At 34.4% G+C, this 19,447-nt stretch overlaps 2 protein-coding genes across 7 annotated transcripts in view; one reads left to right on the top strand and one right to left on the bottom strand.

The window, feature by feature from the left end:
- The window catches only part of LOC140450416 (uncharacterized), a 743,391-nt gene that overhangs the window by 438,804 nt on the left and 285,140 nt on the right, over positions 1 to 19,447 (bottom strand). The gene's annotated exons all lie outside the window — the stretch shown is intronic.
- LOC140450414 (uncharacterized) overlaps positions 15,790 to 19,447 on the top strand; it is a 46,405-nt gene continuing 42,747 nt past the window's right edge. The window contains exon 1 of one of the 2 annotated variants that reach the window (XM_072544038.1): positions 15,790 to 15,808. The gene's annotated coding sequence lies outside the window, so the exon portion shown is untranslated. Of the gene's footprint in view, positions 15,944 to 19,447 lie in introns of both variants that reach the window. The other variant, XM_072544037.1, reaches the window with a different exon arrangement.

The raw sequence follows: 19,447 nt of genomic DNA, 5'->3' as shown, positions 1-19,447 counted from the left end.
TATCATTTTATATATACTTTAATGTATCTGATAGAGGGCGCCACATATGCCACATGTGTGGCATAAATTTGCGCTTAACTTTTTTGCTCTTTAAGTTAGCTCTATTTGTGTTAAATATTAAAGATACATTATTTTTACAAAGAAAAGGTATACTTATTAGAAACCTCAAAATTTAACCGTTTTCGAGATAATCGCATTTTATAAGTCAGCTGCATAATAATTCTTCGTTTGATATTTGTGAGGTAAAGCACTGAATACCTTTAGATAAGCATAATTCATAGTTTATTCTTATTAAAACAACTCAAAGATGATAATGTAACATCACAAAATGCTTTGTTCTACATCTTCTTCTTTAGGTGCCCTGTCCGTATTCAGACGTTGGCCGTCATCATATTTACAATTTCCATTTTTTATCGCTTCTTAAGTTTCTATACTGGCGTTGTATTACTTTTTCTCTATTGTAAAATGCTGAAAATCCAAAATATGTGGTTTATGCAAAATGATACACCACCACATTCTAGAGAGAAGGTAATTAAAACATATTTAAATACAACTTTTCTGAACGTTGGATTGGTCGTGATAGTCATGTTCCTTGGCAATGTGGTGAGATATTGATATAATTATTTAATTCAAAAAAAATCCGAAAAGAATACTTATTATTCATTACGTAAATTGTTTACCCATTTTTATTAGGACAAATAGAAAGTAGAGCACTTTCTTTAGTTCTGTATCCCATTTCCTGATAGTGCATAATATTTTCTTTGATTATTACTGCACTACCTCCTTTGGCTACATTATCAGATGAGTAGTATGATAAGTTTTATAACCCCTAAATCTAATATATGACTCATTCGTAAAAGGGGTTTAAGAAATGAGGCATATGTCTATTTTTTCTATATCTAGTATCACTTGTAGTTCTTGCTGATGTTTCAAGATGCCATTTGCATTCCATTCTACTATTCGTAAACTACCCGTCATTACCAAGTCTTTTAGGTATAGCTTCTTTGGTGCTATATTCTATATTGGTTATACGCTCGTCCAGCGAGTCCACCTTTTTGACTACTATAGTTTTCTTCGTTACTTTTACCAGCTGTTACCATGCTATATGTTCTTGTTTTGTTTTTTTCTTGTTTTGGATTTTCCACAGGTTTTGGATGCATTCTTTGTGGTTGTCTGGGTAAGGTCTGTTTCTTGTTATATTTATCTTTTATTTTTTGTATTTCCTTTGCCACGATACATCCTCTATAGTTAGCCGGATGCCCTTCTCCACAGTGGACACATTTAGGTTTTGCGTCCTTGGGTTTCTCACATTTGGCTGTTAGGTGTTTTCCTGTGTAGCGGACACATCTTGGTTCTTTCGCACAGTAACCTTGTATGTGTCCATATGCCTGACATCTCTTACATTGAGGTACCAATTTTGATTTTCTTAGCGGAAGTATTTGTATTTTTACGCTCATGATATATGAGATTTCATAGATTCTATTGATATTTTCGCATTTCTGAATACCAACATAAACATATTTAGTGGTTGCTTTGTTTTGTATTTTAATTTCGGTATGACATCTATTATCTTGAATCCTTTATTACTTAAATCGTTCATGATCGAATCTTTACTGGCTGAATGATGTAACTTTTTGACCATGCCTTTAATGGGTCGACTTTGCTTATTTTCATACGTATGCCATGAATAATTTACTTCACTAAACTTTTTCGTTAATTTTCTGAAGTCTTCTTCACTATCGACATTAATTTTAGCGCTCTTGTCTCCAAGTACTTTTACCTGGAATTTAGCAGTATGTAGTCTCACTAACTCATGAAATTGGCTAAATTCGGCAACACTCTCCACAATTATTGGAGGTGGGATTTGTGTTTTTCTAGTTTTTTGTTCTCTTTGTTGGACATATGACTCTTTTTGTGGTGGGGTCAATAATGTATCCATTTTACGTTTTTGGAGTTTTTGACTCATATCCACTCTGTCTCCTCAGCTAATTCCTCCTCGTCAGTATGAAAGTCCTCATTCTTAGGTTCTTTCTCTTTGGACAAGTTTTTCTCTAGATCTGCAAATTTTAATTGCAAGCTTTCATTTAATTTTTGTAAGTTATCTAACTGGAGTTGGAGCTGATTTACTTTATGCGTAGCGTAAATCTTCTCCATTTCCGTCTGTTTCCATGCTCTGTACAGCATCTGTTCATTCTGGGACCTTGCATAATTTTCCTGAAAGAGGGTACTATTTTGTTGTATTAACAGTACCTCGTTAGGTGTTTGCGGACCCGCATTTTGTTAGATCATTTTAGCGAGAACCAAAAATCATAGCAGTCACTGGGTGCCCTTCATTATTTCGAACCAAGCGCCCGGACTATAAACAATTTAAAAGTAATTTGGATTTATTTAACCAGTTTTTGTGACTTATCTATTTTTGACTTAATTATCAGATCATAATTAGCAGATACGAAAACACACAACCTGTATGATACGAGGTTGAATGAATACTCTGTTTATTGATTGACACAGTTTTTGTTTGATATTATGATATATGATAAAACTTCTTTTTAATCTGGGAATTCCGGAGACATATTATATTTCATAATATTTTTTTTATATTCCCCTCACAAATAAAATACGTTTACAAATGAACAGAATACGTTTTGGGACATAAAGATTTTATTAGAAATACAAAATAAAATTTTAAAAATCTTCAGCATCACTCGCATATGTTACACCAGTAACACAATATAAACACCCGGATTCTAGCCGACGAACTTGAACCCTCCTTTATTTATGACTTACGAAAACTTTATGGCAACTTTTTCAGTTTCTTGTGTAAAGTTTAGCTATAAGCGACACTGACGCCATTTATATTGAAATATATATGCTGTAATAAATGTATTTCAATATGCGGTATATAGAGTAACCCAGAAAATCTGAGAAAGGAGAAGCAAACTTTTCTATTTTAAATAAAAAGTATATAAAAAATTGAACTTTTAGCTTTTGTAAAATGAAATAGGCGCACATTCAAGATTAAGTTAGTTCTGAAGGTCTTTTTGTAATATTTTACCTAAATACATCCAAATAAATCAGCTTACTTCACAATCATAAAAATTTTTATTCAACTATCCGCATCAATAATTTTAACCCTTTCAGTACCGCCTTTTTTTCAGCAAACAAAAAAATATTTTTTGCCTAACATGTACTTAAAACAGTTCATATATCACTTTTTGACACTAAAAAAAAGTATAACATGTATATATAAAAAAAATAGAAATAAATACCGTAAAATTATAATTCTGCTTTCTTTTTTCCGGATACTCTCTAGACAGACTATACCATTTACCAAACAATTTTAAAGACATTTTAAATTAAAAAAAAAACACTATACTATTGTTTTTAAAAGACTTTAATTTACTAGTCCAAATGTGATTAACTGTTACCGTTTCCCCAATAACCTTATTAGGTTGAAACGAGTTTTTTGTAAACAAATAAAAAACTCCAAGTATAAAGGGAAGTGAACTACATATTAAATAATACATATATCATGTGTAAGTGCATGTTTCGTTTTCTCTATATCTCTAAAATATCTAACCGTTCAAAATGTGTTTTTACTTTTGTAGAAATGGAAAACAATTAATGGAAAGCATACATATATTTACCTTTTACAAAATTGATTAAATTCTTTTTCGTCACATTCTTCTGATGCCACTTACCTGAAACAAAACAAACGAATCTATAAATATCGTTCTGCATGTGGCCTATTTTCATAGTGATTAAGAGTAAATTAAAAAGTTATAAATTGCTGTTTACAGATTCAGTTCGTATTCAAAACAAGCTGAAAAAAGATTTTTCAAACCAAAGAATATTTTCTCAGCTTTGTATTTGATTCGTAAAATTGTACTCGTGACGAAACAAAGCCCGCACGAGAAATATACAGTTTTTGTATTTCAATCACTTGCAAACAGTTTCTCTAGAGTCGATAGTCGTGCTTATTTTTTAGTTTCTATAAGGGATGTCTAAGAATTGACGATGTAAGTTTTGATATAAATCAATTAGAACTGTACTTTAAATTCCTAACTAGCCTTACTAATGACATTTTAGTTTTGAACAGAAATATGGATACGGAAACTGTCTGACTTCATATGTATACGCCGTCAATATATATATATATATATATATATATATATATATATATATATATATATATATATATATATATATCGACGAAACCATTGACTCTCAATAAGTTATTAAATGAGAGTGATCACCTCAAAGAGTCTTCATTAGCTGATGGTATTGTTGTCTTCCCTCCATCTCATAAATGTGATACCGACAAAGATACCAGGAAGGATATGACCTTCCAGTTAGTCAATTAGGAGTACAAGCTTTTTTTTGGGAGGTGAGAATCTTCAAAAGACCTCTAGGAAGGTGTCCCAGGTGTGTTGGATTCGGACGACGACGCCTTACCGTAGTTGACCGCCTACCAACTAAACTTACCCCCTCTTTCTCCAACTGACGGGCCTGGGACCGCTCTTAGCGAGCATTACCATCTGACCACAAAAAAGAAAACCTCATGGTTTTGAGAGAAGTGAAGACGAAATGTGGAGAAAAAATGAAAGTCTTTTTAAAATACAGAACACAACAAACACAACAGGCATACAACTACTATAAACGAATCATAATTGAAACGAATACTTTAGTTAGACAAATAAAAAGGGAACACTGGCAGAGCTCCTTAAAACCGATGGAACACGACTTTTACGGAACACAAAAAGAAATATGGAGAATGATCAGAGTACAATTATATGTAACTAAGTAATAATATAACTAAGTAATATAACTGTATACAACTGTAACTTATATACTTAAGTTTTTGAGGTTACATGTTAGTTTCATTTTTACGTTTGATTCAAGTATATAAACAACTAGTTGTTTGTGTTTGACTCATAAAAAATAAGGGTTTTTAAGGTATTGATTCATTTTTTTTTAAATAAACCAATATCACTGTTTCATTTCGCAAAAAAATGGGGTCACTGAGCCCCCTCCCCAACATATACACTTTAACAATTGTACCTCACCAGTTACTTGTTTTTTCCGTGCCAGTCTCAGCTTGCGTAGAGGAGGGACTTTGAATTGAGTAGAAGCCTCTCAATACTTTGCGTAAGACAGACTGGGCGGGGGATGTCCTCAACCCCGACACGGCGCGTTCCGATGGCTGATAGGGAATATTCCTGCAGATATGCAGGGCAGGTACGAATAAGGCTTAGCCAAATAAGTACCCGCGGATCAACTGAGGGCATGGCATTAGGCAGCAGTGATGCCATTACTGAATCAAGGCTGTTAGAACGACATCTAGCAGGTTTGACGACAGACACCCACAGGCGGCAATCCCATAATGATTTAACTGGCTGTGATACTGCGGTGCAGAAAGCAATGGGAAACTACTGCACTAAATCTCCCAAGAAAAGCTCCATGACAAATACAAATCATACTACGGCCCCGAGTCTCCGGCGTCCCTTTAATGGGACAGGGGTGCTAAGAATCTCCGGAGGGAAAAATAAAAATAAAAATAGATCATTAATAAAACATATTGCTACGTGGAATGTTAGAACTTTATATCAATCAGGAAAGCTAAAAAATGTACAACTCGAAATGAAACGTCTGGGCCTGCAAGTCCTTGGAATTAGCGAAGCTAGATGGACCGGATCGGGAACTGTAAAAAGTGGAGGTTATATTACTTATTACTCCGGAAAAACGGATGATATTCATGAAAATGGTGTTGCTATAATTCTTGGGGAACGACTTAAAAACCTGGTTGACAAATTTGTTCCTCTTTCAGAGCAAATAATGATGATAATTATTAAAAGTAAGATTAATATAAACTTAATACAAGTATACGCTTCTACAAGTAACAGTACAGACAACGAAATTAATGAATTTTACCATGTATTAAAGCAAGCACTAAATAACACAAAAAAACACGAAATCTGTGTAATAATGGGAGACTTCAACGCTAAAGTAGGAGAAGACATAACTCCCGGAATTACTGGAGGATTCGGTCTTGGGGAAAGAAACGAAAGAGGTGATAGATTGGTGGAGTTCTGCCAAGAGGAAAACTTTGTTATCACCAACACATGTTTTAAACAACCAAAAAGACGTCTCTATACATGGATATCACCGAGAGATGGCCGTGGTACTGTAATACGTAACCAAATAGATTATATCATGATTAACAATAGATTTCGAAACTCATGTATATGTACTAAGACATATCCAAGTGCCGACGCAGCCACCGATCACAATTTACTGGCATCTAGAATCAACCTAAAATTAAAGACAATCAAAAGCCTTCCACTACAAAGAAATACGATAGACAAAAACTAAAAGAAGAAGAATTTAAACATTTCGTTGAGCAGACAATGAACGAAAAAATTCGAGACAACATCACACAAGTATACAATGTACCAACAGTCGAAGAAAGATGGGATAACATAAAGACTGGTATCATCGATACAGCAACGCAAAGTGGAACTGTCACCCATTATAAAAAGCAAGCGTGGATGAAAGATGAAATAATCGAAATGATGGACGAAAGAAGACAGCTTAAAAATAGAAATAACTCAGAGTATAAACGAAAGCATAATCTGATTCGAAGAAAAATCATAGAAGCCAAAGAGTTATGGATGCAAGCAAAATGTGAGGAACTAGAAGAATTGCAACGAAAACATGACGAATTTAACACACATAAGAAAATAAAAGAAGTTACAGTACACAAAAGAAATACACCCATAACATTAACGAATAATGAAGGTCATGCACTATCCCTAGAAGATGAAGTAATGGAGGAATGGGAAAATTACATTAAAGCATTATTTAAGGATGATCGAGGATCACTACCTAACTTAAGTGCAAATACAGGACCATCAATCTTAAAAGCTGAAGTGGAAAAAGCCATACACCAAGCCAAAAACAACAAAGCCAGTGGACCAGATCAAATATACGCCGAATGGCTAAAATTACTCTCAAATGACAATATAAAAGAACTCACTGTACTTTTCAATCAAATATATGATACCAGTGAAATTCCATCGGACTGGTTAAAATCGATCTTTATTCCTCTACCTAAGAAACCAAACGTTAAGAAATGTAGCGATTGTAGACTCATTAGTTTAATGAGTCATGCCGTTAAAATACTGTTGCATATTCTTCTAAACCGAATTAACAACAAGTGCGAAGAAATAATTAGTCAAGAGCAGTTCAGGTTCCGGAGATGCCTTGGAACTAGAGAAGCACTATTTTCTATGCAAACACTCCTTCAACGATGTTGGGAGGTAAGAAAACCAGTATATATGTGCTTCATTGATTTTGAAAAGGCATTTGATCGCGTTCAGCATACAAGACTAATTACCGCCTTGCAGAGCATCCAACTAATTGAGAAAGACATCAAACTTATTGCCAAACTTTACTGAAACCAAACAGCCATTATTAATACCAACAACAGAGAATCAAAGCCAATCAGTATTGAACGAGGCGTAAGACAGGGCTGTGTACTGTCTCCCACCCTATTTAACGTGTATTCTGAGAATCTATTTAGGGAAGCTTTAAAAGATCAAAAAGGAATTATCATAGGAGGAGAAATAATTAACAATACGGTACGCCGACGATACTGTGATTCTAGCTGAAAACATCGACGATCTGCAGGAGCTTATCAATCGAGTTGACATGGAATGCACAAATTGGGGACTGTCGATAAATATCGATAAAACTGAATACATGGTGACCAGTAAAGTGGATATCGGCGCAACCCAACTGATATTAAACCAACAACCGCTGCAGAAAATTCAGAGATTCAAATACCTTGGATGTTGGATTATCCAAAATCTGGATCCATCCTTCGAAATTCGATGTAGAATTGAACAAGCAAGAAACTCATTACAAAAATTCAAGCCTCTATTATCCAATAACTCATTAAATTTGGAAATCCGTGAAAAGTTTACAAGATGTTACGTGTGGTCTGTACTTTTGTATGGATGTGAAACTTGGACTTTAAACGCCGATATCATGAATAAAATCGAGGCGTTTGAGATGTGGTTGTATCGAAGGATACTAAAAATTCTATGGAGTAGCAGAACCAGAAACGAAGAAGTTCTTCGAAGAATGGGACATCAACGAACTCTATTAAATATTATTAAGAGGCGTAAACTAGAATATCTTGGACATATAATCAGAGGACCAAGATATGAGTTCCTTCGGCTAATTCTCAACGGTAAAATCAAAGGAAAGAAATGGATAGGACGGAAGAAACTCTCTTGGTTGAGGAATTTGCTGCAGTGGACAGGTTTGACAGCGGACCAATTGCTACACGTAGCGCAAGACCGAGATCAGTATAACAATATTATAAGCATGGTAGTCGCCGACGTTCCGTAGGGATATGGCACTCTAAGAAGAAGAAGTTACTTGTTAAATCATAATTTATGTATTTTCACCATGTCAACAAAATGGAATTCGAAATTAGATTAGTATAATCTGGTCAAGCTCTAAACCAGCACCTCTAGTTCGAGTTAAAAAGCTTGTATGTTAACCACATCTCAAACTGTCGATCTTATTGTGAACATTTCAGGGTAACCACTGGTTATCTCTTAACCACAAGGTAACTTTACTGTGTAAAACCGGCCGTTAAAAGGACGGGCTCCAATATAGAGAAAGTCTGTACTTTTACATTTATATTTACAAAAATATATAAATATATTTATTTAAGAATTTAAGTATAAATAGAATATATTATACATATACGTATATATTTTAACTGGGGATTGCCATTGGTGAATTTATCTTCGTTACAATTTAAAATATCTCCCTATATTTCAACCCTGCTTAGCCCCTTATACATAATAACTCTACCAAGTGAGAGATTTGTTTATGTTGTGTTTAAGGATTAACTCAACTACCCCTGCGTTTTTGTTCGGTTTATACACAGTAATTATTTCTAGCTCAGTAACTTCTCCATTTAGCTCATTGAGTCTAATTTTACTGACGGATGGAAATAGAAACACGATACTGCGCGCATATTCTAGTTACTTCGGTAAATGCTATATTAGGGTTGGCGTCGACGATTTTTTTAATAGGAAACCATCATTGTCCGTTTAAATTTATATTTTTAGTTGTTAATAAACTGACATCAACGAACTCTTTTATGGACCTTACGAATATTGACTCCTGAAATTAAAAAATAAATAAATATATTATTATTACTCTTTAAATATTATAATCTTCTTCTTCAAGTGCCATATCCGCGGCGGAGGTCAGCAATCATTATAGCTATTCGGACTTTTAAGACGGCTGCTCTGAAAAGTTCGTTTGATGTACATCCGTACCAGTCTCTCAGGTTGCGCAGCCATGACATTCTACGCCTCCCTATGCTTATCTTTCCTTGGATCTTTCCCTGCATAATCAGTTGGAGCAAGGTGTATTCCTTTCCACGTGTAATATTTCCGAGATATTCTAATTTTCTTGTTTTTATTGTACTTAAAATTTCCATTTCTTTGTTCATCCTTCCCAGAACCTCTTCGTTTGTGACGTGTTATGTCCATGATATTTTCAGAATTATTTCTCTGTACACCCACAGATCGAATGATTCCAGTTTTTTCATTGATGTCGCATTCAAGGTCCAAGATTCCATTCCATAAAATAAAGTCGAAAAAACATAGCACCTCGCCAACCTAACTCTTAGTTCCAGTTTTAAATCCCTGGTACATAGCACTCTTCCCATTTTGTTGAAATTTGCTCTAGCCTTTTCTATTCTTATTTTGATCTCCTGATTGTAATCATTTGTGGAGTTAATCATTGTTCCCAGGTATGCATATTTGTCCACTTGTTCGACGTTGGTTCCATTTATTAGAAGATTCTCGTTATTTCTTTGAGTTTTCGATATTCTCATAAATTTTGTCTTCTTGACATTCATTGTTAGACCATACTCTTTTCCATACTCTGCTATTATGGTCACCAGTGTCTGAAGATCTTCAATGTTTTCGGCTAAGATCACAGTGTCGTCCTCATATCTAATGTTGTTAACGGGAACTACATTTACCTTCATTCCAGCTGTTTCACCCTCAAGAGCTTTTTTCAGGACCTTTTCGGAGTAGGCATTAAAAATAATTGGCGACAATACGCATCCCTGTCTCACTCCATATCTAATTTCAATTTCTTCTGACAGCTGTTCGTTAACACGTACTTTTGCTCGCTATTTATAGTATAAATTTGATATGATCTTGAGGTCGTTGTAGTCAATCTTCTTTGATTTCAGGATATTCATTAATTGTTTATGTCGTACTTTATCGAATGCTTTATTATAGTCAATAAAACATGCGTATATTATAATATTATTGTCTAATTGTTTCTAAAGACAATTAGAAAAGCAACACATGCACTTGTAACATGAATGTTACGGCCTGCAAAAGGAAATATGAGAAACACCAGAAATTACCACAAATGAAGAACTTAAATATAAATGTACAGGAAGTTCGGAAAATACTTGAAAACCTGAAGAACAGAAAAGCAGCAGGCAAAGACGGGATACCAAACGAATTACTAAAATATTGTGGAGCAGCAATGACAGAACAATTAACATTAATTAATAAATAAATTTATAAAACACAATAAAATTTCCGAAAGAATGGAGAATGAGCGAACTAATTCTTCTTCTTTATGTGCCGTCTTCTACCGAAGGTTGGCGACCATCAAACGATAGGTTTCACTGTTTTATGACGCATGTTTTATGTTCGCCTTTAATTAGACCAGTGGTCACATATGGATGTGAAACGTGGGCCCTCTCAACCACTGATGAAAATCAACTGAGAATATTTGAGCGCAAAATACTAAGGAAGATATTTGGACCAACAATTTGCAGCGATGGTTCGTGGAGAATTAAAATGAATCACGAGCTGGATGAACTAATGCAGAGCGCAGATATTGTCAGATTTGTAAAGTTACAAAGACTAAACTGGCTTGGTCACCTAGAAAGAATGCCAGATAATCGAGCTGTAAAAGTAGTCCAGAGATGGAAGCCCCAAGGAAACAGAACAAGAGGAAGGCCCCGTAAAAGATGGATAGACGACGTAGAGAGGGATCTTAAAACCATGAACATCAGGCAGTGGCGAAGGAAAGTATCCGACAGGGCAGAATGGAAGAACATTGTTAAGCAGGCCAAGACTCACAAAGGGTTGTAGCGCCATTAGAAGAAGAAGAAGAAGTTTTATGTTCGCAGCTTTTGGTATTTGAAACCATTCTCTCAAGTTTCTCAGCAAGGATTTCTTCTTTCTGTCCAAACCTCTTCTACCTTCAATCTTGACTTCCACAATAAGCTGTAGCAGACTGTATTTATCATTACGGAACACATGGCCCAGGTATGACGCTTTCCTCCTTTTAACAGTTGTTAACAATTCCACCTCTTTACCCATACGTCTTAATACCTCTGTGTTGGTCACTCTGTCTGTCCAAGGTATTCTATTCTAGAGCTGCTAACTTCTTTATAGTTGCTGCTGTTAACGTCCACCCTTCAACTCCGTAAAGTAGCATAGAGAGTACGTAGCATTTCGTGGCGCGCCATCAGAGGTTAACGCTTAGGTGGCGGTTGATTAAGAGCTTTCTCATTTTGATGAATTTTAATCTTGCTATTTCAATTAGGATCTTAATCTCTACGTCTGGGTCCCACTTATCATTTACTGTATATCCCAGATATTTAAATCGGTGTACTCTTTCAATACGTTCGGCTTCAATATTCAGGTCGATATGTTGAATGTTCTTTTTACTGATCACCATAAATTTAGTTTTCTTTCTATTGATCTTCATTCCAAATTGGTTGCCAGGTGTATTTACTCTATTTAGCATCATCGGTAAATCTTCGATGTTATCGGCCAGTATAATAGTATCATCTGCATATCGAAAATTACTTATTGGTACGCCATTAATCTTGATGACTTGGTTGTAGGGTAGAGGCACCACTTATGGCCACCTTAAGAACTTTCTTTATTATTTTTCTATTGAGAAACATGTAGGATTTGAATAAAATCTTTCCGCTCAATGCCATTTTGACTTTCGAATCTGCTCTGCTAGGAGATCAACTGATCATAAAGATTCAATTCATACTGAAATTATTATAATGTTTTATATTTTGAACAACAAAAATCCCTACTTTTGGCCATGTGTTTCTACTTTTGGCCATACACTTTCCCCACTTTTGGCCACCCAAGAACTAAATAAAAATAGAGATACAAGTTGATATTTGTGCTTAAATATTTATTGAACTACAAAAATAGGTAAAACAAAATAAATTTATGGTAACACAAATAAGTAAAAAGTACTGAAAATAATAATTAAAACTTTTATAAATAGTACTTATGATTTCATATTTGTTCATAAATGTCTAATTGTCCTGGAAAAATAGTCTTAAATTTTCTTCCTTGTTCCTGGACAATAGGCTCGGGTAGTTTTCCCAAAATATCGCCTTTATCTATACTGCAAACGTCATTTTCTATAGGACAAAACACAGTTTTTTCTTCATTGGCACTTTTGAAACATTGTATCTCATACTCTTCTGCTGAAAGGACATCTATAATTTTGGCAACATATTTATATGTTGTCGTCGATCTTTTACCCAGTTGTTTAAATCTGGCAAGCACAAAGTCTCCCAATTTCAGATCATCGGTATCGTACATTTGAATATTTTCTGGTTCTGGTTCCATGATATCAACATCGTCTCCACTACTACCACTTTCCTCCCAGTCTTCATGTTCTTCTGAAGAAGAGCCTGAATCTAGATCGTATTTTTTAGTTTTCGTCGTTTTAAGTTTTGTTGTCTTTTGTTCAATTTTTTCGACTTTTTTTTGTGCCTTCATCTGTTTGTTATGGTCTCGAGCCTGTTTCCTTTCTTGCTTTTTTTTTTCTTTATCATTTTTAAGTTTCTCGCATTCTTCATGATACTCCACCCACTTATCAGATGTGACAACACTTGGTGTATATTCTTTTTTCCTTTTTTTCTTTGAGTCCGGTTCCTTTTGTTGAGGGTACGGGAGCACATTGTAAAATACTGTTAAAGAAATCGGTTTTTGTGCAAAAAAAAATATTACGTTTGACTTCTTCTACCTTATCTGGGCGAAAACTGCTATCCATCACAATATTGCTAGCAGTCGATATGGTCGGAACTTGATCGGCTAAATAATCAGAATTGGAAGATTCCGAAAACACAGCATTTACCATATTATCATTTGTAGTAGATACCAGGGGACATATATTTGGAAGCATTATGTTCAGAGCATTATTATCAGGTTCTGGATTTTCTCTCGCCAGAACCGGATCTCTACTTTCGGTTGGTTGAATTTCTACTTCGTTTGCTATTTGAAACCAAATATTGTACAGCGATTTATCTTCAACATTACCTTCTCATTCATGGTTTCTTCTTTTTGTTGTCTTAAATTGGTCCAGGACAACCACATCAATTTTTGGTTCTAAATATTTAAGGAAAACTATGGCTTCAGTGTTAATATCGTTAGTTTGAAACATATCGGATTTTCTCAATATAATTTTACTGTCGTCCACATTATTTTCTGAAAAAGGGTACAGACCTGTGGCTCTAAATCCTGATATTATATTAGAGGTCATTTTTGGATCATCAATCAACTGAGCCAGTGCCATAGGTAAAAATGATTTAGTAATCTCCTGACCATTGTTTTCTATCTTATATTTTCGAACAACATGTTTCCACTTTTGTTTTATAGGCCCAAACACAGAGAAGTCTAAAGGCTGGAGGATATGAGTAGCATTAGGGGGCAATGCTATTAAAATTATTTGATTTTCTCTGCAAAATTTACTTAAATATGGGGTCAGATAGGATTTATGTCCATCTAAAAAGACAAGAACAGGGAACTCTATTTGAGACTCCTTTAGGTAGGGTACAAAAACGTTTGAAAAATACTCAAAAAAACATTCTGCAGTCATCCAGCCTCTTTCACTTTTCCCTAATCCCCAACCTTTAGGAGCTGCTTTGCATACAGCGGGCGGAATCCGGTCGTATTTAAAAAGTGTCAAAGGAGGAGCGAATTTTCCTTCTGCATTTACTGTGAAAAGCGTGGTTACATTTTCCTTATCTGATGAGGTTCGTTCATCATAGATGTTTTTTCCTCGCGGACCAATTACAGTACCACTTTTTGGGGCTAAACAAAAACATGTTTCATCCATATTGTAAATCCTTTTTGGATGATCTAAAACACTGGTAGCGCTCATATCGCTTAAATTCATACGAACCTCGTCGAACCATTTACGTATTTTCTCTTCAGTTACTGCGCCTCTACCACCGTGAATGTATTCTGCTTTCTTCTGGGACAGTTGCTTGTGCCTGTTAAGGAAGCTGTAATACCATTTTTTTCCTGGACGATCGTTGACAAAAGGAGTTTTAATATTTGACTCTCGAACAAGTTTTTGTACCGAACTCAATAACCCGTCTTTATCAATTGGAAATCCCATCTTTGCACAATTTAATATCCATTCAACTAAGAGGTCTTCAGTTTCTTTTCCCAAGTGAGAATCGAATCTACAGTGCACTGAATCTCTTGGAGACTTTCCGGATATTTTGTTGCGCAAAGTAGTTCTCGGAACTTTAAATTGACGACTGGCTGTGGCCACAGGCATTCCTTCGGATATGGCATTTAATGCTAAATTTAATTTTGAAGGTGAATACTGAAATTTTGGTATTCTTACTTTTTCTACTCTGCTTTTATTATTCTTAAGGGCGTTTGGCATTTTCACTAAAAGAAATAAAATAGCTATATTTATGTAAACATGCTACATTAGTAGAAAAGTAACTTGGCCAAAAGTGGATTTCGCTTACCTACTTGTGGCCAGCAGATTGGCCATAAGTAGGTAAATAGTGATTTTCGGTTTCCACTTGTGGCCACCTTCATTTTTTCAAATATTAATTATAATGAAACATAAAAAATATAAAATAAAAAGTGTCTATTTACCTTATCTCTCACTTCTAATGAAGAAAAAATAGCATATAGTATTGGATTTAAAACGATGATATCAGATATGTTTCTTAAGAAAATTTGTTAGTTAGCTCGGCACGTGCAACACACTACCACTCAAACATCAATAATGAAATGAATGGATCAGTTAGGTAGGTTTCTGTCACTGTTCCCACTTCCTACATAATTATTTGACATTTTAGCAGCTTCAAGCTTATTGGTTGATGGACGCCATGCTTATTATCCTACGAATCATAGTGAAATGGCCATAGGTGGGGTAGTGGCCTTAAGTGGTGCCTCTACCCTACTTGTTTTATTATTAGATTACTAAAACTTTTTATTTTATACAATAAACACATCCATTTCTTTCTCAATATCATAAATTTTTATTTTTAGTGTTATATATCATTTGTTTTTTATATTTGTCCTTTATTTGTCAATAATTGTCCTTAAGTTTATGATGGTCATGATTGATGGTTGTAATTGATTAGTTTCATTTAATTCTATAGATATAATAATTTTATGATAGATATTACACTAAACATTACACTAAAATTGTTTTATGGCCTATTATTATACACCATTTTTTTGAAAATAGGAAAAATCATTCGAAACCTATCATGTTAATCCTAATGCACTCTATCCATATGTAAAAGCATGCGTGGGAAAGGGTATTTATTAATATTTATACCAGCCGCCGCCGCAAGTATAATTATAGCTGTTTACTCAGCAGGAGAGTCTTTTCAGCTGACACTGAACCTGTGCAATAAGCTTCTGTTTTTGACCTTACGATTCGGTGAAAGGTAAAAATAATCTCGTGCTATATATAGCGGACTTGTTTGTTTTTAGGTTATAGCTTTATAGACAAATATCTGGATATCAGAACAATATTTTGTTTCTAGTGTAAAAAAAGATTCACATTTAGGATAAAATCGTATGTAAGTGATTTATGAAAATTATACTAAATTATCTAAGATTTAGTTGCTGAAATTAGAGTTTAGTATAGATAAACGTTTTGAGTTTTTTGTCATGTTCTCTTTCAGGCTTTTACTGATATAATTAGAGATTTCCTTTATATTTGTAAAACAGTAGGGGACACTGGGAAGGGTTGAGCTACTTTTTTTTAGGGACCAGATTTTCTACCTTGCTTTAGTAATTGCATAAAGTTTTTTACATATTAATTACCTATGGGTTTTATTTTTTTAACGCAATAGTATGATTATTTAAAAAATTGTTATTTAAGCAAAAAATAAATGATTTAAGTACAACATGCACTTGTCTCAAACCTCCATTATGAAGGGAGGCTTGAGACAAGCAAAGGGAGGTTTGAGGCAAGCATAGGGAGGGTAGAGACAAGAGTAGTAGGTAACGATAAAGTCATAAGTTAAAATCAAATTTATTAAAGCAAGTAACTAGGTATTATTTAACCCTACAATAACAATCATAAAAAATAGGAACATTTGAAAAATATGCCAAAATAGTATGTATCTATTTTTATCTTCTTCTTCTTCTTCAAGTGCTCTGTCCGTTGCGAACGTTGGCTATTAACATGGCAATTCTGATCTTATTTGCGGCGCTTCTGAATAGTTCGACCGTTGTGAGCCCGAACCACTTCCTCAGATTTTGGAGCCACGAGTGTCTTCTCCTGCCTGGCCCTCGCTTACTGTCTATTTTTCCCTGGACAATCAATTGCAGTAGACGGTACTTATCGTGTCTCAATATGTGGCCTAGATATTCAAGCTTTCTTTGTTTAATTGTATTCACGATTTCTTTCTCCTTTCCGATTCTTTGGATTACCTCTGTGTTGGTGACATGTTCGGTCCAGGATATACGAAGAATGCGTCGGTACACCCAAATTTCGAATGCTTCTAGTTTTCTCGTGAACGTCTCCGTCAGCGTCCAGGCCTCCACACCATACAGTAAGATCGGAAAAATGTAGCATTTAACTAGACGTAGTTTTAGGGGAAGAGACAAATCCCTGCTTATGAGGAGCTTTTTTATATTGCTAAATGCTGCTCTAGCTCGTTCTATTCTCGCCTTAATTTCTGTGGCCTGTTCCCATTTTGCATTTACGTTGGTGCCAAGGTACACATAAGATTTGACATGGTCAATTAGTATGTTACTTATCCGTAACTGTCGAGCAGGCTGTTGCTTCCTGCTTATCAGCATCCACTTTGTCTTCTTGAAGTTGAGGCTCAGGCCGTATTCCTCACTAACTGAATAAACTCTTTCCATTACCTGCTGTAATTCGTCTATGGTACTGGCAAGAATCACCGTGTCGTCGGCATATCTTATATTGTTCGTTAACTCGCCGTTTATTTTTATGTCCTCATTTGTATTTTCCATACATTTATTAAATATTTCTTCGGAATAAATATTGAATAGGAGTGGGGATAATATACAACCCTGACGGACACCTCTTTTGATCTGCACACTTTTAGTGAGTTCATTGCCAATTTTTGCTCTTGCTGTTTGACCCCAGTATAGGTTTGCCACAATTCGAATGTCCTTGTCGTCAATACCTGTCTTTCGCAGAATATCTATCAATTGTCTTCTCATCAATATCAATCTATTTTTATATTTAGAAAAATCAACTGAAAAAGAAAGGGTGCTATGTGTTCTAGCTGTTCCTTCAGTAAAAGAGGGGTAAGGTTACTAACAAGATCGTTCCTCGGTACACAACATTTATCTGCAACATCGGGAAAAACAAATTTGTATCCCGGAGATTTTATTCTTATGCACAATATGTCGTAATCGTTGCCATTAATATTTGACTTTAGCAACGTAATGTCGGAAAGTCTTTTTAATAGAAAATCGTACAAGAACATAGTCATTCTTACAAACGTATTAATTCATAAAGCTTTCTTCAGCATTTTCTTGTTCAATATATTCCTCGATATCAGTTAACTCACCAGAACTCGAAAAATTGAAAGAATCGTTAGATTGTTCAGAGTCCTCCATGACTATCTCAATTTCATTTTGTTTAACTGACACTTATTTTTCATCTTCTACTGCCAATTTTTTTTTAATCTTTCCACCCTTTCCTCCTTTTTCTAATTTGGCTTTTTCTTGATCTATACCCGGTTCACAATTTGTTGATAGCTTACTACAAGTTTAACCCTAATTAGAAAACTGAAATACAGAGAGGATAAGTAATACGATATAATAGTAAAAACCAACCTAAAACTGACTGTTTAAGACGTTTTCGACTAACCCACCTTATATCTGAAGGAATACAATACCTTATAATCCTATTACGGGGGTATTTTGAATGGTTAGAAATGAACGACCAGTGTCGTAGAGTATATGATTGAAACATTTATTTGAACTAAATAAATATATTTTTTAAATTGTACTTATGTAAATTGTATTTTTTAATAAAACTTATTTATTTTATTCAAAAATAAAAAGTTTCTTGCCATTTGTGAAAGATACATTTATTTAATTAAGGAAAAAGGCGCCAAATGTCGCCTGGCAAAATTTCCAATGTGTTTTAAATGTATCCATTATTTTCGAATCCGGAGAAAACTAATAAATATTTTTGAAAAATTTAAAAGCAGAATGAAAGATTACATTATTACTCAGGGCATAAAGTCCCTGAAAACTTCTACAGTGTTTATTTTAATATGTTATGTAACAGGGGTGAAAATAAAAGAGAAAATATAGTATAATTTTTAATTGAAAATATTGCATTCAAAACAAACGTTTTATTTATTCTAAAAAATATTTCATTCTGCTTTTAAATTTTTCAAAAATGCTTTTTAGTTTTCTTAGGATTTGAAAAAAAAAATGGATACATTTAAAACAAATTGAACATTTTGACAGGCGACATTTTGCGCCTTTCCCCTTTAATACCTTACGATTACAACTACTATTACTTACCTTATATAATTACGATTAGAAAACTATTCAAATTCAAAATAAATAGGATCAACTTCGGAATCCGAGTCGTCTTGAGGGTTAATAATTAGGTTAATAATCTCTACGGTCGCATCAATTATGTTATCAAGATCCCACATTTTTTGTTCTTCTTCTATTACATGTCTTACTGCATCTTTCCAGTTTTGTTTTGATATATGTTATAAAGACTCGTATAACAATTCACGTACAACTTGTATTTTATATGACGTATTTTTTCTAGCCACATAACTTTTCATTTGTGCTCAAATGAGTTCAATTGGATTTATTTCGCAGTGGTAGAGTGGAAGTCTAAAGACTGTGATGTTTCGCCTTTCCGCCATTTTGTCAACTACGTATTTCTTGAACTTGGATTTGTGTTGCCGGGCAATTTTTAAAAGTTCTGCTTTTACCATTCCATCTTCGTGAGGTAGATACTTATTCCGCAGCCAGTCAAGAATATCCTGTTTCTTCCACGCATTCGTTAGAAGTCTTTCTACTAGTCGTGAATGATAAGGTGCATTATCCAATACTATAATTGAATT

This window comes from Diabrotica undecimpunctata, chromosome 9, assembly GCF_040954645.1.
Source record: "Diabrotica undecimpunctata isolate CICGRU chromosome 9, icDiaUnde3, whole genome shotgun sequence".
NCBI lineage: Eukaryota > Metazoa > Arthropoda > Insecta > Coleoptera > Chrysomelidae > Diabrotica > Diabrotica undecimpunctata.
Note: the sequence above shows the minus strand (reverse complement) of the source record. Positions and strands in the feature narration are given on the sequence as shown.